The following is a 24,688-nucleotide window of genomic DNA, read 5'->3' on the forward strand; positions in this document are numbered from 1 at the left end:
TGAGCTGAAAAGTTCCATAATTTAATAATAAGTCCCTTATTATAAAGCTATCCGCGAGAAACTTGGCCAGAGCCTCGAAATTAAATCTATTTAAACTGGCAACCGCCTTGACCAGATCTAATATTCTTTCACCAAAGCAAAGGAAACGAATTTTGTTATATATGTATCGGACATGTCCCAACAAAGTGAAAAACGTCTTCTGGCTTGTGCAAGTTACATACTGTGCAAAGTGGAGGCGATATGTTTCTATAGATTCTTGCGTTTAGATTCAGCAAACCTCCCCGTGCCGGGAGAATCAGACTGGCTGCATATGCACTGTAATCTTCAGTGAAATACGAACTCTCCAACGGCACTAGGGCCGGGGAAAGGTCGTGGGTTGTAGACTTCCGAGACTTTTCGAGGAACCTCTTTGTATTATACTCAGCTAAGCGTTCTAAGAGCGAGGAAGTGAAGATCTGTATATTATCTGATGGCAATTGCATAATCAAAGGTAGACTGGCGGTGTTAGCAAGTTCTTTCCTATTGTTTATCCAAGAAATCCCCATGTTGGCAGTCTCCTCTGCTAGAATACGCGGAAGTCTGGCATGTGATAGCGTATGTAAATATAATGGCTGCAAGCCTGTTTCCAGGTGAAACATTTAGTTTGGCATATTAGAGGGAAGGAAGATCAGTTTCTTTATGAAACATCTAAGAAGTTTCTCAACTTGGTCGAATTCGTTAAACCCCCATACCTGCGCGCCGTAAAACATAATGGACCTGGAAGCAGCCTCGAAGATTTTTATTTTCTGCGACAAACAGATGCGAGGGTTATTAATAAGCTAAGCTCAGCCACGTTGCGTTGATAGCGTTTTTAGCATCCACTAGCTTTGAGTCCAAATGTTTAATAAAAGATAAAAAGATAGTTGACAAGTGAGAAGCGCACCTAAGTATTTGTATACGTGAACTACTTCAATAACCTCGCTACCGTAGATCCATTTCCATGAGCCGGAGGCTCTACTACCTTTCCTAAATACCATGATTTTTGACTTGTTCAAGTTGACAGTTAGTGCCCATTGACTACAGTAAGTGTAAACGGAGTTTATCATTTCCTGTAGCTGCTCAGGTTATTCCGCAAGTAAGACCAGCTCATCTGCGTACATCTGCACCTTAACATTAATGTGATTAACCCTGACACCCCCGCATAAATAGTAATTTAGGTAATTTAAGTACAAAGAGAATAGAACCGGGGTTAAAAAGCAGCCTTGGCGAGCACCGTGATTAACAGGGAAAGGCTCCGACAGATTGCCATTGCAGACTTGGATTATATCACCTGTTCTAGATTAGATAATCCCATAATCTCATAGATAATACCCGCCAGCAATCCGCCTGGCTCTTATGGTGGGAAAATAGGCGTAGGGTCTACTAAAATCTGCCAGAACACTGAAGTGCGCTTTAAGGTGGAATTTGTGGCCGTGGCAAAATATACCGAAATACTAGAAGAAGAGTACTTGGGCTGCAATCGCATCAAGGCAAGGCAGTTGTAGTGTTAACTACTTTGTACTCTACTTTAATTTTTAAAATAATTTCTAATTGAATTTTCGTGTTAACCTAAAATTTTTGAATAATTTCAAAACAAGAAAATTCGTATTAGTATTAAAATATTTAAACTCAAAAATTAACAAAAAAAAATTTTTTTTAAATAAAATAAATATTTGGTTTATTACCAAAGCAGTAATCTTGCATACCAGCTCATGCAGCCCACAGAGTGCAAACAAGCTTTAGAGATAACTCGTTTAGAGAAGAACTTAAATCAATACTCGCTTTTATTCATGATAAAAACGAAAATAATGAAAACGCCGATGAGTGGACAAAGGGGCGGCTGCATTCGATACATATATACATAGAGTCATTTCAATCTGTCAGGAAATATTGTTTTATCGTATTGTAGCCAATTTTGGAAATTTTCTGATTATTTTGTAGCCTCTGTCAACGTTCGAATCGCTTAACTGTCGTATAAATAACTCAAATATTAAGTATACAAAAACGTTCTTTATTTAGACTACTTAGGGAGTAGTACTTCATAATTCCAATTACCGCATACTTCACTAATAGCGTTTTTTTATTCAAACTGAATGATTATCCTTCAGCTTGCGCTGCTGTTATTCGCTGTGTTGCCCCGATCGCATATCTCTCCAAGAGAGGCATCGCAATTGCTATCATTCGCCACAGTATATTACACTTTCTATTCTAGTTGCTTATATCTCTAAAGCCAGAATATTTGTGGCTTACGATGGTCTCTTTTAAACTGAGTTAACAACACAAACGCTGTGACGCTAATAGAAGGTCTTTATCTTTGTTTTCTATATAGTTTGGCAGCTTAAATTGAGGTTATGTTACGAATAGAGTGAAAGGCAGTAAAAGAAGGCAGTCGAATGGAGTGGAATGAAGAACAGCAGGAAGAGCAGAGTTGCATTGAATCAATATACCTTTAATCTATATAAATCCAAGGGAGTTTAAAACCTTTTCCACCTGGACCTTCGAGTGGAGTGGGGCCGCGCTCTTCCTCTGCTTCCATATGTGGGTTCCGATAGAAACACTTTCTTAGCCGGAGCGTCAACTTTCATTAGTGGCGGAGCTTCGCTGCAACGTCTGAAAACAATTATACGCACCAGCAGTATGATAAAGAACAAACCAGTTTTCTATATAAACGTACAATGTAAGTCTATTCCCCACAGAGCGGGTTGTATGCTGGGATTGGTACCCTACAATTTTAGAGCATCTCATTTTCCTCTTAATGAAAACGGTAAGTGATATCCTGGTAAGTGGAGAGGCTGATGCCGTTCCCATCCAAAAGATGCGAAGGATGGAGTAAAGAAAATTAGCTCTTGGCTGTATATGTGACCCGGTCTATGAAAAGGTAGCTTATGACTCAAAAAAATGTTTCCACTTTTTTTCTGATTTCGATAGTTTTTGAGACGCTCTTTCACGTGGTGAAAACTAGAAAGTCCCAACTTGCTTAGAAGTGTACTAAAAATTTAGAAAAAGAAGAGCACAAATGAAAGACGATGAAGCCTTTGGTTCCTTCGATGCCACTTTGGTAGCTGGTGAAGCATCCTCAGATTTTTTTGATAGCATTTTTTTCGATGGCAATGGAGCCAAAATATCGGTCAGAAACTGGTTTGTGCTTTGCCTTTTGGGCATGACTGTTCATAATGCAAAAGAAAAACTACTAAGAAACTGAAGAAATGCATTGTTTATCTTTAACAGCTGTTTCTCGCAATTTCTTTTTTGAGTCATAAGCCACCTTTTCATAGACCAGGTCACATATATCTGTGCCCCAGAAAGAAGCGTTGCGAAAACAACATGGTGAGTAAGAAAGGGACCTAGAGCCTTTTAAAACAAGTTGTTAAGAAAAGGACGTAGACGTAACCTAGAAAGTGTTTGAGGTGGACAAGCAAATAAACCTGCAACGTAGGTGTCGAGCGAGCTCCCCTCCATTATAATGAAGGGTTCGTTAAACGTGGTGCTGATCCAGAAGCCATGACCCTCTTTTGAAGAAAAGATTTGTGGCCCTGGATTCGTTTACTACGCGAAATCGGAAGTCAGATGGAAAGCGAAATTATGATAAGAACACAGCTATACTCATATACGCTGACTTATGACGCTAGTGAGGACCTCACGGTGGTGGTCAAAAGATGGCGGAGGGAGCTGGCCCCGATGTATGGCTAATAGTGTGAAGTATTCACCTGAGGAGTCCAATAGACTTCTGGAAGTATAAGAGAGTAAAATACGGTTGGCTATGGGTGCAAATGCAAAAGTACAGCCAATACGTGGGGAGCAGGCGATATAAATGATATTGGCGGAGGATAGGTCATCCTTATCACATAGCGCTTATATCGGCATCTACACGTCCTGAATAGGATGGGGAAGGCCAAAAAAGTTTAGAAACCCTAAGAGGATGGATTGACCCAGGAAAGGAAACTGGGAGAACCTAGGATATTTCTACCGTGGAAGAGTTGCAGCAGTGCAATAACATCGAAACCGACACCTTAATAAATACCTCCAATGAAGCATTGATGGGCAAAGAGCTAGGAGTTATTCTAAAGCAGGTGAAGTATACTTTTAAGGTAGCAGAAGTTGTAGAACACGAAAACTGCTGGGATAAGTATAGGGGTCAGTTTAAAATCTACCAACGAGAAACTAGGAGCGCGAACATGATGTCATGGAAAACTTCAGTGTAGACATAGAATGATCTAGAAAAACGGTGAGTTTAAAAAATTTCTCCCGAGAGACCACTAAAGTGCGCACTTGCATACATTTGGCGTACGTTTCTCTCAATACGCACATTTCACCCCAGAAGCGAGCAGCACCAGGGTTGGTCCTATCATCCAAACCTAGTAGACTGTATAATCTCTTTACAGGTTTGAATCGCCACCTACGAGAGTTAGTACCAAAATCAAATCAAATCTCAATACCGAATATAGCTGCTTCACATAATTGGGAAGATATAGCGAAACAGGCATAGGGCAGAGATACATATACATACATATATACTACAAACAGAAAGCAACAAATCACACGCACGCGAAGTCCATTTATGAGATATGCAATAAAATAAACGATTTTCTCTCTATTCCCAGCAGTATATTCGTCTCGCTAATCCGGACAGCGCCACCGACCAAATCCTCGGCGACCGTGGTTACAACGTGTTCAAGACAAATGCTGATCATATTAGACATCCACATCCATGGCAGTACGCTACCGACTGTCTTACAATATACTGGATGTGACGTTCGATCTGGATCTTCATTTTGGCGAGCATGCATCCGCAAATGTACCTAAAATCCGGAGCCGTAACAAAATCCTCAAATCTTTTGCGGGCAGTACTTGGGGTAAAGGTAAGGATTCGCTCATTATCAGTTACAAAGCAATTGGAAGGCCGCTGGCATGCTACGCGTCCCCAATATGGTCGCGAAGCCTTGTCGATATTCACTAGAAGAAAATACAGGCCTGTCAAAACAACGCTCTGAGAACACCATTGGTGAGGCGAGCGTACTCCCCATAAGGCAGAGAAATTTATTGCTGAAGAAACAGTTTCTGCTAAATACCCATACAGCACCTGAGAACTCTGCCATGTGTAGAAAAATAAACACTAAGAAGTCCTCAGAGATATCCCCGAAAGGCGTCGAGCCTCTATGCCAGAATTGCGGTGAGCTCCAATCAACCCACGGAGACGCGCGTCACTCGATGTGGATATTGTAATATGTCAAACTCTTACCCATACAGAATCTACAGAGACATACATAATGTATGACTTGCTTGTAACGTTTCCCCACACAACACCAACCATCTTTTCAATTTCAATATGGAACCAACGCCTCTAGAGGACATTGATAACAATTTGTCAGTAGCCGCCCCTATGTTATGGGGTGAAGCACTGCTAAAACAACAACGATGCACACAAAATGGTTTTTGAAGTTGCAATATACAGCAAGTTGCACATTTGAATATTTCTGTGTGATGACATTTTCCAATTTCAAAGGTTGCTGCACTTCGATTGCACTCACTCAACTCTTTCATAAAGGTATGAAATGTCACTCATACGCCATGTACTGCCAATGGCATCTTGACATATAATTTGAACTGTGCACTTGCTACGGAGTCAATCATTGTTCAATATCGAGTTATTGCTGTTCATTGATGTTGCATTCAGTTTGTTAGAGTAAACATATTAAATATGTTTATGCAAATGTTGAGGAATAAGAGAATGACTTTGAATTACATGAAAGCAAGAGTAGGAAAAAAATACCCATTTACAAACAAATTCATACATACATGTAAGCAAGAACAGATATATGAAAAGAATTCAATTAAATTTCATGCGTTCTAAAAGCTTATGCTAACTCTCCAAACAGATGTGGTCGAAGTTAATAACCGGAATGATAGAGTACTAAAATATTTATGTTTTTTTTTTTTTTTTGTTTTTGTATTTAGTTTTTCTGTGATTTATTGTTAGCCGAAATACGTGGTGATTAAATATTTGTTGATATTATCTGCATTGAAATGCGTATGTGAAATATATTTTTAGACATTAAAAATGTGTTTAAGTACAAATGCACCTTTAAGTAAAGCCGAATATGAAGGCGAAGAAATACCACGACCAACAGCGCTTGAACTAGCCAGGCGATTTTAGAGGTTAGGACCTAGTAGAGCAGTGAACTGAGACTCCGTAGTCAACGCAATCAATTGCATTAGCTAGAAAGCTTTACTACAGTTAGCTTAAGTTATGGTGGCTGCACCTCAGCAAGGCCGTAGGTACACTTAGGACGGCTGGCCCATTTTGAAACCACTGAATAAGCTAATTTCTTCTCTCCTTATATATGTATGTAACAATTTGAACCAATTCCTACATCTAATGTAGCGCAGGATGATATCAATTTCAGCTGAGGCAACTTCCTTTAAACAGTCGATGAGGTGCTTGTTCAGACATCCCATGCGTGTTCTGCCTGGAGCCGGCCATCTGCAGGGGTAGGTAGGTAGGTGAAATGGCTGCGACCCTGGTCGCCCAAGTAGCTTTTTAAAGCCGTTTTGATGCCATGTAACTCGTCTAAAACCTTCGGAATGTTACGGTCAAAGTACTACAACCGGCCAGAGTTGTTGATAAAATTAAGGATATTCGGGATTGCCACCACAGATAGACCTCCGAGGTCTTCTAGAAACGGGAACCTTAGTCGGACTCTAGCTAGAACCGGGCATTTACACATAAAGTGTTCTACTGTCTCCATGGCATTTGGATCTTTGCAGCTTCTGCAGTAGTCGTTATACGGAATGCCCATTTTTTCCGCATGCGTACCTATTGCCCAATGACCGGTGCAGACAGCTATCAGTTTGCGCGTGTTGGCCCTGGATTTATTCAGATGACTTCTCGTCCTCTTTCCATCATAGTTTGGCCAAATGGATTTTGATATTGCACAGGTGGTGATGTTATTCCACTTTTTTTGTGCTTTCTTCAAGTAGAAGCTTTGGATATTCCCTTTGGCTACTGCTAAGGGTATGCCTACTTCGACACTGGTTGTTTCCTCGCTCATCTCCGATGAGCCCCTGCGTGCCAGCTCGTCGGCCTTCTCGTTACCCTCTATCCCCCTATGACGGGGGACCCAGATAACGTATAGTTCTAGATTGGTGGTTAACTGGGATTTGAGTCGCTTACAAGCCCAAACTAGTTTTGAGTTAATGTGTGGCGAGGAAAGCGCTTTATCGCTGCTTGGCTATCCGACAGGATGAAACCTTTACCAGCTACGTTCAAGCCCTCCAGTGATTTGCAGTCTTGCCAAATTGCGATGATTTCTGCTTGAAACACGCTGCAGTGCCATGGGAGTCTGAATGTTGCAGACAAATCTAGGGACTCAGAATAGACTCCATCCTGGAGCCGTCAGTGTAGATTTGGATGTCGTCGACCTTTATTCCCGGGTTTCTCTTCCACTCGTTTCGTATTACAACCGTACTTAAACTTCAGTTTGCGAGGGTAGTAATCTGTCTCGGTACTACATGCACCATCCGGAATTTTCTTTAGGATACCACTATGCCCTTGCTGAGTATCCTTCCAACACCCAGACTCCCTAAGTCTCAGTGCGGTTTGTGAAGATGTACAACGTATATTCAATTCGATCCCAAGCATGTGCAAACTGGGGTCTAAAGCAGCTGTGGGGCAAGTGCGTCCGGTCCCTATGGCACCAACACACGCAGTGCGCTGGACTTTGTAGCTCTTACTTAGAGCTTCGCACATCTGCAGGGGAAATGTTTAACCTTTTCTATCTCCTCTTCATCTCTACAGCTTCGACAGAAGTTATATGTTGGGACTCCCATGCCTTCGCCGTGTACTCCCATCAGACAATGTCCTGTTAATATCACGATAAATTACCTCATCAGCAACACAGTTCCAAGGTGCACGACTGTGACCTGATACCCATAACACAATTGTAGTGCACCTAGTTCATTCAGCGACTGTCTTCTATCTAGTGCAACCTCTGAGAAAGTACTTCTGCCTTGAAGAGCTTTGATCCCTACTTAACTGTCGGAATAAATTGCAACCCATTGCGTAAGGAGAATGAGAGATCATTTGAAAAGGCGCCATTAAGTTCGGAGCCATCCGTTAAGGCTGCTGTGGATTCTGCGTATGGCGTGGAGAAATTATCCTATTCGAGTCACCCTGGGACTCTGTTTTCCGGAATGGCTGCCAGAATAGTGATATGGCCAAATCTGATGTCGCTCCGAAACACGAATACATTCATTCTACGTTTTTCCTACGACTGTTTTACAGGGCAGTTTTGGCGATTCTGGATCTGTCCTCGGCATACTTGTTCCAGTTCATTTTACTGTCTAAAATAACTCAGAGGTATTAAACTTCTGGTGAGAGTTGGAGCGTTACCCCGTTTAATTTCGGTAGTTTTATAGGTGATTTTTATAACGTCTAATGAATAGAACCAATCCGGCATCAGTCTTCTACGAGTGCGGTTTGTTATAGCTCACAACAGGTAGAGGGGATAACACACCTCCCTGGGGAGTGTCACTGGGTACGTGCAGTACTATGGAGAATGTCTCTCAGACATGATCTGATAGTCCACGAAGTTTACAAATGGCCTTTCCAACCCCATATGTAATGAGGAATCAACTACGGCTTACGGATAAACGTTGCTAAATTATGTGTCTATGTCGAGAAGGATGCATAGGATGAAGTCCTTGAAGACAATCCCTTTCACTATCCATCCATATTTTTAACGAGAAAGGGCGTAAGGCGTATCGGCCTGAAATCTTTTGGGTTTGTGTGTCAGCACCCTCTCCTTTGGGTATGCAGACTACCTAGCCCAACCTGAACTTTGCATACTTATACTACGAATCAATTCATCAATCCTTCCAACTTAACTACTGACAAGTTCCGTTCCCATTTTATCTCAGAAGGCCGAAAATATGTACGATAACTTCAATAAATCCATCTAACACTATTTTTGAAGCAACAAGAATATTAAAAAATCATTTAAATTTCCCTGCGAGTGAAGCGCATTGTGAGGTTGCTATCAAGTGAACCAGTACGATCCAGGGCACCCTAGAAGAAGATCCTTAATGAATATCCCCCAGCGGGTTAGGGGCTTAGAATATACCTGCGGTAGGTATGCCTGTCGTAAGAGGCGACTAAAATACCGGATTCAAGGGATTTGTTTAGCGCAGCCCTTTCAGGTTGCCAGCGCAATACATAGCTTCTTCAAACCCAATTGTCAACCTCACCTATCTGTGACGAATCCTATTTCATTAACAGCCGAGGCTCTGGTGACCCCGAACTACTCATGGATCTATGGGATGGGTGGGCGGTATGGCCTAGAAGCTCGCATGTGGTCATACCAAATCGTTCCCGATATGGGCGGGCTTGATACCGGAACGTACCGGATCTGCATCCGGCAAAGGACCATTAACTTTATACCACCCCCAAGGCCTTCGTGGAGTGTCCTTATCGCTACAACAACAACAACATCCTTAATGTAAAAATCACAGATTAGTCAATAACTACAAGCCGAACAAATGGGAGATACCTCCAAGGACTTGCAAATATTCCGCTGGTGTCGGAGGAGATACGTTTAATTTTAAAACAGCTTCTCAACTGAACAAATCACAAAGCCAAGGTACAGGTGGCAGCACAATGTTGGATCTGAAAGGATGCGCAAGCTTTTTTAGTCGACAACTCATATTGTAAAAAAGCCATCTAAAAGACAAGGCCTCTGTCAATTTCGACTTTAAGGGGTATGCCATGCTCGTTGTCAAAAATGTGAAAAGAATGCAAATGTAGCAAACGAGTAAATAGTTGTAGTAGGACAAATGTATCCTCTAAAAAAGACAGAAATAGTGACGGTGATTGCAAAGCGGACAGTATATTAGTTAGTCCTAGCCATCTGAGATTGTGTGATCAATTCAATTAATTGAAAACTAACTTTCATGACGACGGGAGGTGAGCATGTTTCTAAAATATCGGCGGCCCACGTAAAGTTATCCGTCAGCTATTATCGACGGATCGATAATGCTGACCCACCAAAAAGATATATTAACAGCCCATCGCGATCCTAGTTTTATCTCGGAAAAGCCCATTAAATATACTGTTAAGTGGAATGACAGATCTGTATAATCTTGGATTTGAGCGACCATCTGAATACGCCAAGCGCAAAGTCACAAACAATAGTTAACTGAAAAGAACATATCGATGAAAGGCCACTGGACTGAGCAACACTGGAAGCGCGGTAAACCAAACTACACCCTAACGCAAGTATTGAGTGTTCACGGCAGTTTTAAGGAGTATTTTTACAAGCGTGGCATAGAGGAAGATCCTTTATGTCCACACCGTCGCGCCGAACTGAATAGAGGCACTTAATGTTTCATTGCAGTAGTTTTTACGACGAAATGCTCACTGTACAAAGAGTTTTTGTGCAGGAACCTTCCACGTGGAGTTAAGCTCCTCTGATGTGCAGACACACTGCTTATTACACTACTGTGAGAAAAATGGCGTTTATAGCTATGACAGCGTTGATTCAGGTGGAAAGCACGCAGGAAATTGTAAATGCATAGAAACACCAGCCGCAGATCAACCCGTACCCAAATAAAAGTCCCGAAACAATGGCACGGTACTCATGGCACTCCACTTGTTTAAAACTTTTAATAAATACGATGTCAAGGGCACTGTTTAGCAGACATCTCCTGATTCTCTCCCCTTGTGGGAATGCCATTTAATATATACGTGACTACTGTCCATCCAGCAATATGAGTGTATCTTTAAGTAATACCCTCACCTAAGGCACAAACTTACAGATGTGCAGCAATCATTTACTAACAGAGTTAGATGGATATAGGGGGTGGGGCGGTATGACCTAGAAGGTTTCATGTCGTTATACTAAATCGTTCCCGATATGGTCGGGCTAGTACCTTAATGGTGCTTGTTACCGGAACGTACCGAATCTGCATCCGACAAAGGGCCATTAACATCAATAGCACTGCCCTAGGCCTTCAGGGAGTATCCTTATCGCCGCAACAACAACAACAACAGAATTGTATGAAATTATAGACAGGCTTGAAAAAGATAATCCAGTGGAAAAAGCAAAGAATTGAATTATAGTGAAGGACACAGAGTAGCCGCTGTAGTCAAAGCTTATAAAACATACACGTTTCATGAGTAAACACTCACAACAACCTGCCGGGAATCGCTCTAGTTTCGAACTAGCGCAGAACTTTCGCATTAAGAGACAGTACTAGTCCTAGCTCTTTCCTCACACAATGCTTTCAACTGACACTTTTTACGTTGAGATGCTCTACAAATATTACGCCCTTTGAAGATTTTTACATCGCTTTCTTAGCTGTTTCAGTCGCAGAAAGTTCTATTATAGTCGGTGCCTCTCACAGATTCATTTAAATACATAAAGATCTGATTTAAGGCTGTTGATACAAGCGTACCTACTGTCCTACTCTGCAAGCAGTTAGAACCAGTTCGGAGGTAGTCGTAAAGCCTGTAGAGCGAAACTGTTTCTTTGCTTATATTTTCTGCTTATAAAACTGCTATCAACGACATTCACGTATAGTTGGTATATTTTTGTCAACTTTTGCCCAGCGTACTGAAGTGATGCTATTTCCAAGCATCTTTTGAATTATGGACCAGTAAATTTATAATACACAAAGGTTGACCGGGTCATAAAAATCGTTCCATCAGCAGAAGGCATAATACCAAAATGCCCCAATAGTGAAGCTTACTGGAGTCACTGGCGCAAGAGCAAGAAAAACAAGCTTTCAAGCAGTCGTAGTTGGCCAGCGGTTATGATGATGCGGTTGCGAACGCGTGGCGCCAGTTCGATCACCGTCAAGTTCTAAAATTTTTTAAAACAACTTTTTTAACTTTTATTATACTTAGCGTGTTTTGCACACAGACTATATTAACTTTGATTGAATAACGGTTGGTTGTACAGGTATAAAGGAATCGAGATAGATATAGACTTCCATACATCAAAATCATCAGTATCGAAAAAAAATTTGATTGAGCCATGTCCGTCCGTCCGTTAACACGATAACTTGAGTATATAGTGAGATATCTTCACCAAATTTGGTACTCGCGCTTATCTGGACCCAGAATAGATTGGTATTGAAAATGAGAGAAATCGGATGATAACCACGCCCACTTTTTATATATATAACATTTTGGAAACCACAAAAAACCTAACCGCCCACTTGTGATAAAATCAATTTTACAAATATTATTAAACAAAAATCAAAAAAATTTGTCGGGATACTGGGAAACAGTGAGACTACGTCAAAAGAAATGAGATTTACGTCTTCAAATATAAAAGTGTTATTTATTTTCTCTTTGAATTCCAACGTGTTTCTAATATTGTAATTAGAGTTTGCAGTTAAGTTTTTTAATATATTGATGATATATTTACACAGTCCGTATGATGGAGAACCAATCGCTGTTGACAAACAAACGGACAGTTTTAAGCTCTACGTCAAATCAGCCAGACGTGTAAATGAATGTATGTAAATGTTTATAATTGTTTATGTTTACAAAAATTTTGTATGTAATTTATAAGTTAAATTTGTTTATAATATTATTGCAGTTACCCTTGACAACGGTTACCGATGTGCAACCGAAATGTATTGGGGAAAAACTTAACAAACGTGTGTTTTTATTCGTAATGACCTAGATCCAGCCAAAAGTCAATAAATATAATTAGCAAAAAATAGTTTTGAATCAATGATATTTCACTTATATAGTTTTATTGTAATGAGGAGACATTTTTTTTAACGGGTGGTGCCACGTGTTATGCAGAAAAGTAATTTGAAATGAAATGTACAATTGAAGCTCACGTTGAGTATATAATATGCGGTTACACCCGAACTTACACACCTTTACTTGTTTTTCATTCAATTAGATTTTCCATTCACAAATGCACAGGTAATTCTCAAACTTTTTATGAAATGTTTTAAGTATATATGCAGATTACATCCCCAAATAAGAAGAATTTCTCAATTAGAGAACAAGTAAGGACGGGACTGTCTTCGGCTGTGCCGAAGACTTCATACCTTTCATGAATGGGGCTGAACAATAATCTTATCCCGTTCGTAATCTCCAAATAATCGGATGTATAAGATAAGAAATATATAGTGAACAGATGTACATACCTAAACGATTTTTAAGATAAATATAAAATAAAAAATAGGTAGGTACTTTGTGGTTTCAGGTTTTTGTAGTCTGCATGTAAAAACTATGACTACGAATCACGTATTTCAATAATATAAAACGTTGCCATTTGATGAAATTTGAAGCTTCTAGCCGTAAAAAAGGGGCAAAAATGACAGTTTATATGGGGTATATCAGGGTTGTAAAAGAATGCATTCATATGCGAATGCAATCAGTTGAAGTCGAATTCAATGACTCCAATTTCGAATGCTCTCATTGACTAGCTTTTTGACTAAAGAATTAAAAAATGAAGTCTGAAGTCTTTTTGAACTCACGACATTGAAGTCATTTAGAGAAGTCACTTACTGACTTCATGTTTTGAGTGAAGTCACTAACTATTTGCAACAAAATTTATACAAACTACTTATAATGATCTGTAATAACAACTTTATTATAAAACAGTATGCATTATTAACAAAATATAAACAAAGGGAGGGTTGATGTTCACCTGACTTCGACACGGTGAGCATACTACAGCGAGAGCAACATTATAACAAACGCTTTACGTTGGAGATGCTCCACATAATTAATACGAATCAGAACAAGAGACTTAACTACAAAAAAGACTCCGAAACGGTCGCTCACTTATACCGCCACCTACTTGATTCGCAAAAATCAGTTCTAAACAACATCTTGAACTGAATAGATGCTGCCTATTTAACAGCCAATGTATGTATGCTAGTAAAACATGTAAATATGTTTGTTAATATATATGTATACACTATGGGATAACTCTTGTTAAATAAAACTTTAATTGTTGTTGTAGCCCTGATGACGATCTCCGGTGGAGATTGAAATATATTGGAGATAAAAACAAAAACAATCGTGTTTTTAATACATATGACCTAGAGCCAGCTTAAAGAAAATTATTGTGAATTATTAACTTTTAAAAGCAACAGCTTTTCGAATGAGTCATCTGATAGACGTCGCCGACGTGGTGCATTGAGTAAGGAGGCAAACGAAAATAGTCTCTCTACGGGGGCTGAGGTAGGCAGGCATACTTGTATTTAATGTACGTCCTTTTAATAGTAGGACAGCGGTGTAAGATGGTTATATTCGGAGACTTATCAACCATATAGGCTATAAACTCGCCTTCAAGTTGTTGTGAAGACTCATCTGAAAAAGGCGTTGAAAATGTTTATCAATTACTTTAATTATAATTACATATGTATGACAAAATAGATTGACATTACCTATAAAAGAAAAGTCGAAAAATTGACTATTTGTTTCTTCACTATTATCGACTCGCTCCGTATCTGTATTGAATTCGCTCACCATAATGATCTTCACCAACTCATTGACCTCGGCAACTTTTTCGTTTGTGAATTCTGGATTTAGGGATCGAACCCATCTCAGTTTTACCTCAGGACATAACGCTGAGGCAACAATGGCATCATTAACCTCCTCCAAACAAAAATATTTATGGAACTTTTTTCCAAATCTGCTTCCAAAAGATTCGCTACTCGCTGAAGATAATGCATGGCCTGAGTTAGTTGCATTTTCCTATATTTTGTTCTAATTGTTGCCAGCGTAGGTAACAGAAAGTCATACACCATCCCGTTGTCTTTTTGCAAAAACTGGATAGCATCTGCGATTGGTTACAGCAATTGCAAATACTCCTCCAAGTACCTTATATCGGATATATGACACATGTTAACTTTTCACAAAGAGTACTAACCAGATCCATAATGAATTATTTGTATAACTTGTTTTACAGTTTAATAAGTATTGTTTGACTAAAAATAGTTTGCGATCATGTCTCGTATACCACTCCTACTGACTTCAGTTGACTTCAGTGAGATTTTTTATTCAATGAATGCAATACATGAATAACCAAAAAATGAATGAAAAAAGAATTCGAAGTCACAAAATGACAGTCATTTTTGGAGTCCCAGCCAAAGAATTAAAAAAATGGCTGCAATCATTTTACGATAAATCAAGTTAATAATTATTCACAAAAGAATGCATTCTTTTACATCTCTGGGGTATATAATATATATACCACCGATCTCTATGATTTTTTCAGACAACAGTATACGCTATATACGTAAGCAATTGGGGATATTTTAAGCTTCTAGCTGTTAAAATGGGGCAAAAATTGCGCAAAGTTTCTTATCTGAACAATCGGTTGTATGAGATATATACTGTATATACCACCGACCTCTATGATTTTTTCAACAACAATATATGCTATACACGTAAGTATTTGGTGAAATTTGAAGCCTCTATCTGCTAAAATGGTGCTGAAATTGCAAAAAAAAATATATATATAGTATATATATATTGTAACGAATTTATTTGCAAATCCTCTTATTTGCAACCTTCTGCTAAGTTCGAATCACTAAACTGTTGAATAAATAACGCCAATATTTAATAATGCAAAATGGCCTTTATTAAAGTAATTCACAATAAATACCTCTACTATTGCCCGACAGATTGCGTGTTTAATGAAAACTAACTCTCGCGCCTCTACCGTTGTGCTTTTATACTCTGTGATTTCCTCGTTGCATCTTCTAGGCGCTTCCAGAATTTACTTAGTTACTGCCATATAATTATAACTACATATGCACGTATATAGCTTCTCAAATGCGCGTGTGTTTGTGAGCGACACTTCCACAGTTACAATTGCATACTTTTGGGAGCATCTCAGATAAGATATCTGCATGTGTTTGTGCATCTCTTCTACGCTGCGTATACGTACATATGTGTAGATATAATGATTTATTCGTTTATGTAGATACATAATGATTGATTTATGGATGTGCATACAAGGCGCTGCTTAGCATCGGCTTAGAGATGGCAGTACCCCTTAGTGTTGCTAATATTCGTAACAATATATAATATATAAATATACTATATATACCACGGATCACACAACAATATATACTATATACGTAAGCAATTGCTGAAATTTGAAGCTTATAGCTGTTAAAATGTGGTAGAAATTGCGAAAAGTTTCTTATCTGTACAATCGGTTGTATTAGATATATACTATATATACCACCGGTCTGTGTGATTTTTTCAGACAACAGTGTATGCTATATACGTAAGCATTTCGTGAAATTTGAACATATCTAAACGATTTTTAAGACAAATATAAAATAAAAAATAGGTAGGTACTTTGTGTGAGGATGCAAAGCTTTACGTTTTTTGTGGTATGCATGTAAAAGCTATGACTACGAATCACGTATTTCAACAATGTATGACGTAAACGTAACTATTTGATGAATTTTGAAGCTTCTAGCCGTAAAAAAGGGGCAAAAGTGACAGTTTATATGGGGTATATAATATATATACCACCGATCTCTATGGGTATTTCAGACAACAATATATGCTATATGCGTAAGCATTTGGTGAAATTTGAAGCTTCTAGCTGTTAAAATGGGGCAGAAATTGCGCAAAGTTTCTTATCTGAATAATCGGTTGTATGAGATATATACTATGTATACCACCGATCTGTATGATTTTTTCAGACAACAATATATGCTATACACGTAAAGTTATGCTAGGTTAGGTTAAGAGCGCGTGCGTGGGCGATACCCACACTTCCACTCGGAGACATTTTTGTCCATTGTGAGTGCCCTCAGTAAGTACAGGGTGGCGGAAAATTCGTTTAGCTCCATTACCTCCTAGCGGTCCTCAACGAACCACTTGCTTTCCCTGATGAACCCAAGAAGAAAAGACGACCACCCTCCCAACCTCTGCCAGGCTGTCGAAGAAGCGTGAGCGCAGAAATCTGAGCCTTCGTCTTTGAAGCGCCGGGCATCGGCAGAGAAAGTGGTAGATCGACTCCTCTTCCTCCTCATCCTGACAGCTTCTGCAGAGGGAGCTTGTTGGTATTCGCCACCGTCGGAGCATTGGTGCGATAGCATAATGACCTGTGATGACACCCGTAAGCACCCTCACCGCAGATTTGTTCAGTTTGAGAAGGTAGCTGGTGCCCTTCCTATCCAAGCATGGCCATAAGGACCTTGAGACTTCGCAGACAACCCTATTGGTCCATAGCAAGTCCGTTGCCCTGTTCTCATATTCGTCGATTCTCCCTAGGAGACAACTCAGCGGCGGTCGGACGGAGCTGTCCACCTCACTTATGTCTAAGTCGGAACCTTTCCTAGCCATCTCATCCGCGAATTCATTCCCTTCAATGCCGCTGTGGCCAGGGACCCAGCAAAGGGAGACATTGAGATGACTTATAGAAGCCAGAGAGGCTCTACACCTCCGCACGATGTCCGATTTTATCATGTTGGACTCTTATGCCCTTAAGGCGGCTTGGCTTTCAACAACGATTGTTACGTCGGTAGTGGAGACCACGCTATCTTGGAGCAGCTTTGCCGCTCTGTCTATGGCATAGACCTCACCTTGGAATACACTGCATGCGTCAGGAAGTCGGAATGATTGGCTTAGCTGTAGATGTGTCGAGTACATCCCAGCTCCAGTTCCCTTTTCCATTTTCGAGCCGTCGGTGTATATTGTGATGCGCCTGCCATTGTCTAGGCCTACTTTCCATTCCTCCCTTGCAGGATATCGTATGTTCTGCACCTCGAAGTCCAAAACTCCTGTGATGTGGTCTGTTTTGGATGTTAGGTCAGTTATTATTCCGTTTAATTGCCCCTTCGTCGCGCGTCCGTGCTTAGCTGTTTTCCACATGTTGGATTCTCTTAGTCGTAGAGCTCCTCTAGCGGCTGATCCCTGCACGAACACTTGTAGAGGCGTCAAGTGAAAGATGACATTTAGCGCTTCCTGAGGTGCGCTGCTCACGGCGCCTGGCATTCCCAGGCATGCGAGCCTTTGTACCTTCCCGATCCTCTGCTGATTACTCTTTTTGTCTAGCGCCTTCCACCAGACTAGAGATCCATATGTTAGTATTGGTCGAATGACTGTGCTGTACATGCCATGAATGAAATGTGCCCCAGTTCCGCCCAAAAGCCCTTTTGCACGCGTAGTATGCTGCTAGAGCTTTCTTTGATCTCATCTCAGCGTTTCTTCTCCAGCTTAACTTGGAATCGAGTATAATTCCCAGATATTTCGCTTCCGAAGATAGGTTTAACATTGTTCCGTTTAGCCTCGGTAAGTTAAAGGAGGGTATCTTTGTCTTTGTCGTGAACAGGACAAGTCCGGTTTTTGTTGGGTTTACCCCCAGCCCATTTTGTCCTGCCCATCGCGAAATGTCGCAAAGTGCCGACTCCATGAGTTCGCTGACGGTTGGCAAGAATTTGCCTGTGATCAGAATCACTAAGTCATCGGCGTATGCAACTGCCTTTCTTCCTTTTCTCCTACAGATTTCTAGAATTTCGTTGACCACCAGTATCCAGAGAAGAGGCGATAGCACCCCGCCTCGGGGGATGCCTCTGGTGGTCATTTTGCCAATAGAACCAGTCCCTAAAGTCGCGTTGACAACTCTACTCCTAAGCATAGAATCGATCCATGCAACTATAGAGCTTTGGGTTCCATATCGTGTAAGGGCCTTGCAGATGGCCTCCGTCTGCACGTTGTTGAAAGCGCCCTCAATGTCGAGGAAAGCTGCTAACGTGTATTCCTGGCAGCTTAGTGAGTTCTCGATGGCACTGACTGCCTCATGAAGGGCACTTTCAACTTATTTGTCTTTTTGGTATGCATGCTGTGCTGCATCTATCTGCCAAAGATTGGCATTGTTCCTAATGTGTAGATCGATAAGTCTCTCCGGTGTTTTAAATGATAAAGGAGGAGAGGGTTATTGGTCTATAATCTTTGGCTTCCGAGTGGTTAAGTTTTCCTGCTTTGGGAATGAAAACCACCCGTACATTTCTCCAGGCTTCGGGTACATAATCATCTTGTAGGCATCTTGAGAAGATGCCGTATAGATATGGTATCAGTTCGTCACAAACGGCTTGTAACATAGCCGGTATCACACCATCCGGTCCCGCCGATTTGTAGGGTTCGAATGATTTTATAGCCCATGATATTTTATCCCGGTCAACGATGTCCGTGACGTCGGTTTCCGGAGGGTATGCGCGATTTTCTGGCATCGTCGTGCCTGTCGTTCCCGTGCATCCAGGAAAGTGTGTCTCCATCAAGACCTATAGAGTTTCCCGTCTGGAGACGGTCCATGGGTCCTCAGACTTCCTTATGCTACTAGGGGCTGAACTAGTTCCTGATAGTATTTTGCGAAGGCTTCATTCCTCATTTGTCGTCGCCAAGTTCTCACAGTATTGCTCCCATGATATCCTTTTTGCCTTCTTGATGCAGCTTTTGTATTTGTTAAAGCTACATCTGTAGGCATCCCAGTCCTCTTCCAGCCGGCTATGTTTGGCTTTATTGAAGAGTTTTCTTGCTGTTGGCCTGAGTTGGCTTAGCTCTGTGTTCCACCACGTAGTTCTAGGTCTTACCCGTGGTCTAGTAAGGGGACAACAGAGTTCAAAAGTGCTTGTCAATATCGTTGTCAGTCGGTTTACCGCTCTGCCTATATTGTTAGCCCCCCGTCTGACTTCCATTTCCGTGGATGCCTGTTTTTGAGATACTACTTCAGAATATTTGTTCCAGTCTGTTTTTCTTGGATTTCTTTATGGCCGGGGAACTTCCACTTCAAGATCGATGTTGAAGAGTATCCTACTGTGGTCCGAGAAGGAGCATGTGTCTGACACTCTCCAGTCATCGATTCTTACAGTGGGAGAGTCTGGGGCCATGGTGATATCTATGACTTCCTCTCTAATTCTATTCCGAAACGTTGGCTGGTTGCCTTTGTTGCATACAATTAGGTTAGTAGTAAGTAAGTAGTCAAGAATGGACTCACCTTTGCGTTTGTGTCGCTGCTCCCCATAGCTCATGATTTCCGTTGGCGTCGCAGCCAATGACAAGGCCGGTTCTATGCGTTTCCGCGAACTTCACAAGTTCGCGGGCAGGTGTCGGCGGTGGCGTATCCCCCTCGTACGGGAAGTAACCGTCACTACTACAGTGACGAGGTATCCGTTGCAGTGTTGTTTAGTGATAAATAGATTAATATTTTTCTTAGCTGCAATGCATGCTCTAATTTTACCCTCTTGTGGTGCAAGTAGGCGGTAGCCGTCTAGCCCTAATCCGCAAACCCTGCCCCTAACCAACCAGGGTTCTTGGATTAGAGCTATGTTCACTCCGTTCTCTGCAATGTATTTCGTTAGGTCGAGCGAGGCGGAAGCTGAGTGGTGCAAATTAATCTGCACCACCGCGAGCTTCTCCCTTTGTGGCATCTGGCCTGTCAACAGGCACAAAGACCTTAAGGGAGCCCAGCCCAAACCTAACGACCCCGTTGAGCCTCTTTATGGCTTGCAGCGACGTTTGATCGATTGCGACCAGTAGGTCGCTGCCCGCCCTTGTCTTGGAAGGGTCATCGAGACCACCTGCCATTAGTCTACCTTCAGCTCTTTATTCTGCTTGCCCAGTAGTTTCAGTATGGACTCCGTTCCATTACTGGAGGTGGCATCCATACTGAGACCACCGGATGAAGCGGTAAACTGGAGCTTGGGATCACCTCCAACTGTGCTCCCGGCCAAAGAGCGCCTAAGCCGTGGACTGCCTTCGTTAAAAAATCCACAGATTTCTTGTTGCAGCAGCCGATGACCTTGACGCCCTTCTGCCAGCCTGCGCCGTCGAAGGATATCTCATCGCTATCAGCCTCGAGCATCCTCTCCATTAGCTTGCCTTCTACCAGCAGCCACCTTTCCGGCGTTATCTTCCCGTCAGGGTTGATTTTGTCGATGATAGCTTCTTGTAGACCTGAAGAGCAGTCGAAGGAAGCGTGAGGTTTCCGCTTTTTAGAGTCCTTTTCAGGTCCCTTATCGGATCTGGTTATCTTCCAGTCGTGTGCCCCCTTCGATCCGGACGTGGATGCTTGGTTAGCGTCCCTGCATTGATCGTGTGACGCTTTCTGGCCGTCAGCTTTAGCGTTAGCTGCTTTGTACTTTGCTACTACCTTTCTGTGTTTCTTAATAAGAGCCTTTTCCCTCACAGTGAGAGTGGTAGGATCTTTCGTCTGCATCTTCCGAAGGTAGTAGGAAGAGTTTTTGTAGCCCTTCAGGGCTTTCTGCTCCCTTTTTACCTTCTCCGACTCTGACCCTTTGTCCTCCGGAGTTCCTGACATCTGGGCTTGGTCCTTCAGCAGAACGCTCCTCAGCGCACCCGAGGATGAACTATCATCACTGTGAGCGACGACGATGGTTAGACTCCTCAACCGAGACCTAACGCTTCCCTCAGTACCAGACTCAGATCCTGCCTTTGCCGTGCTCCACAGAGCGTGCTCGGACAGGGACAGAGCTCTTGTTCTCCCAGTAGCACTCGTAGACTGCGTAGCCTGGGGTTCCGCTCCTGAGAAGTCGCTGGATTTCGACGCCAGATGGCCTTATCGCCCACCACCTACCACCGGTACTGGGGATCCGACCCCCTGCACCGTAACTTTTCTCCCTTCGTTTACACTCATACCCGACGAACCGAATTCGCCATTACCCTTGGAGTTTCTTTTAAGTCTACCACTCCTCCCAAAAAGACTCGGACTCAACCGCACCTAACCTGGGGAAAACAGACGTCGTTGTGTGCCACCCCTGACATGGGGAACAGACGCACACATGCGGTTAAGGCTATGTGTTCCAGGTGCCGCCCCTAACATGGGGAAACAGACGCACCTGGTGGATAAGAGGTGCCGTCCCTAACAAAGTAGCAGTTCTTGGTTACCTCCCCACGAAGTTCGAACCATACGGGCGGAGGATGCCGGAGCATCTCCTTTTGTATGTTCAGCGCCTCGTGGAAGCGGCGTAAGCCCCCGGCGACAAGGTGCCTGCCATAGCGGAGGCTATACACGTAAGCATTTGGTGAAATTTGAAGCTTCTAGCTGTTAAAATGGGCCTGAAATTGCAAAAAAAATATATATACTATATATACCATCATATATATATTATATATATCGCCGATCTCTATGATTTTTTCACACAACAATATATACTATATACATAAGCAACCGGTGAAATTTGAAGCTTCTAGCTCTTAAAATAGGGCAGTAATTAGGAAAAGTTTCTTATCTGAACAATCGGTTGTGGGGATATATACTATATATACGACCGTTCTCATCAATTTTTTCATTTCGTATGTGCAATACTTACACGAAAGTATATGGTGAAATTTGAAGCTTCAATCTGATAAATTGAGGAAGATATGACAAAAATCCTCTTTTTCTGAAAAATCGGTTGTATGGAGGATATATGCTATAGTGGTCCGATCCGGCCGGTTCCGACAAATGTCTAATCGGACACCCAAATACACTCGCTCACCAAATTTTATCAAGATATCTCAAAAATTGAGGGACTAGTTTGCATACAAACAGACAGACGGACATGGCCAAATCAACTCAGCTCTTCATCCTGATTATTTCGGTATACTTAATTGTTGGTCTCTCTATTTTCCTTTAATGACTTACAATTTTGAGATTCGTGACGAAATTAATATACCATTTCATTTTCATGAAAGGTAAAAATATATGTATGAAAAAATGCATATTTTGCATTTTTCTTAAACCTTTGGATTTTTATAAAAAAGGTTTTGTAAATATTTTTTATTTTTGACAAACACATTATTATTAATAAAAAAACAAGTAAGGAAGGTTAAGTTCGGGTGTAACCGAACATTACATACTCAGTTGAGAGCTATGGTGACAACATAAAGGAAAATAACCATGTAGGAAAATGAACCGAGGGAAACCGTGGAATGTGTTTGTATGACATGTGTATCAAATGAAAGACATTAAAGAGTATTTTATGAGGGAGTGGGCCATATTTCTATAGGTGGACACCATTTAGGGATATCGCCATGAAGGTAGATCAGGGTTGACTCTAGAATTTGTTTGTACAATATGGGTATCAAACGAATGGTGTTAATGAGTATTTTAAAAGGGAGTGGGCCTTAGTTCTATAGGTGGACGCCGTTTCGAGATATCGCCATAAAGGTGGACCAGGGGTGACCCTGGAATCTGTTTGTACAATATGGGTATCAAAAGAAAGGTGTTAATGAGTATTTTAAAAGGGAGTAATCCTTAGTTCCATAGGTGGACGCCGTTTCGAGATATCGCCATAAAGGTGGACCAGGGGTGACCCTAGAATTTGTTTGTACAATATGGGTATCAAAAGAAAGGTGTTAATGTGTATTTTAAAATGGAGTAATCCTTAGTTCCATAGGTGGACGCCGTTTCGAGATATCGCCATAAAGGTGGACCAGGGGTAACCCTAGAATTTGTTTGTACAATATGGGCATCAAACGAAAGGTGTTAATGAGTATTTTAAAAGGGAGTGGGCCTTAGTTCTATAGGTGGACGCCGTTTCGAAATATCGCCATAAAGGTGGACCAGGGGTGACTCTAGAATGTGTTTGTATGATATGGGTATCAAATTAAAGGTATTAATTAGGGTTTTAAAAGGGAGTGGTGGTTGTTGTATAGGTGGTCGCATTTTCGAGATATCGCCATAAAGGTGGACCAGGGGTGACCCTAGAATTTGTTTGTACAATATGGGTACCAAAATAAAGGTGTTAATGAGTATTTTAAAAGGGAGTAATCCTTAGTTCCATAGGTGGACGCCGTTTCGAGATATCGCCATAAAGGTGGAGCAGGGGTGACCCTAGAACTTGTTTGTACAATATGGGTATCAAAAGAAAGGTGTTAATGAGTATTTTAAAAGGGAGTAATCCTTAGTTCTATAGGTGGACGCCGTTTCGAGATACCGCCATAAAGGTGGACCAGGGGTGACTCTAGAATTCGTTTGTGCAATATGGGTATCAAACGAAAGGTGTTAATGAGTATTTTAAAAGGGAGGGGGCCTTAGTTCTATATGTAGGTGTACGCCTTTTCGAGATATCGCCAAAAAGGTGGACCAGGGGTGACTCTAGACTTTGTTTGTACGATATGGGTATCAAATGAAAGGTGTTAATGAGTATTTTTAAAAGGGAGTGGGCCTTCGTTCTATAGGTGTTCGCCTTTTCGAGATATCGCAATAAAGGTGGACCAGGGGTGACTCTAGACTTTGTTTGTACGATATGGGTATCCATTAGGCATTCGATTAGCTACTAATGAAATAATTATAGATTCGAATTTTGTAGGGAAGATTGAGCTCAATAAGCGTCTTAATGTAGAAAATTGCCTTTATTATTCAATAAGCCGTCTGTGTGAAAATAGTATAACGTAGTGGACAGTCGAACTTGTCTGAAAACTGAAGCTACGCGGTCATCCATAATGAGCTCCTACATATATCGTAAGGCCGGAAAACAGTAGTTAACAACTTTCAACTTAAAATCCGTCGACTTTCATTCTAAATTTGATTTAACGAAGACTATTGAAGTCAATGTTGTGAACACAAACGAAGGTATGAGTTCGAAGCCGCAGTGCTATAGCTTCTGTGCTGGCATATGGTGTGAGGCTCAGGAGGCGTGGTAGTGACTGGTGGTAGGGATCCCTACTGTT

General features: G+C 41.4%; 1 protein-coding gene across 9 annotated transcripts in view; it reads right to left on the bottom strand.

Annotated features, from left to right (window-relative positions):
* The window catches only part of rdgC (retinal degeneration C), a 524,170-nt gene that overhangs the window by 441,812 nt on the left and 57,670 nt on the right, over positions 1–24,688 (bottom strand). Inside the window, exon 1 of one of the 9 annotated variants that reach the window (XM_067787744.1) lies at positions 20,010–20,052. The exons of the other annotated variants lie outside the window; for them this stretch is intronic. The gene's annotated coding sequence lies outside the window, so the exon portion shown is untranslated. Of the gene's footprint in view, positions 1–20,009; positions 20,053–24,688 lie in introns of those variants that run through there. 9 annotated transcript variants of the gene reach the window in all.

Source organism: Eurosta solidaginis, chromosome 5, assembly GCF_040869045.1.
Source record: "Eurosta solidaginis isolate ZX-2024a chromosome 5, ASM4086904v1, whole genome shotgun sequence".
Taxonomy (NCBI): domain Eukaryota; kingdom Metazoa; phylum Arthropoda; class Insecta; order Diptera; family Tephritidae; genus Eurosta; species Eurosta solidaginis.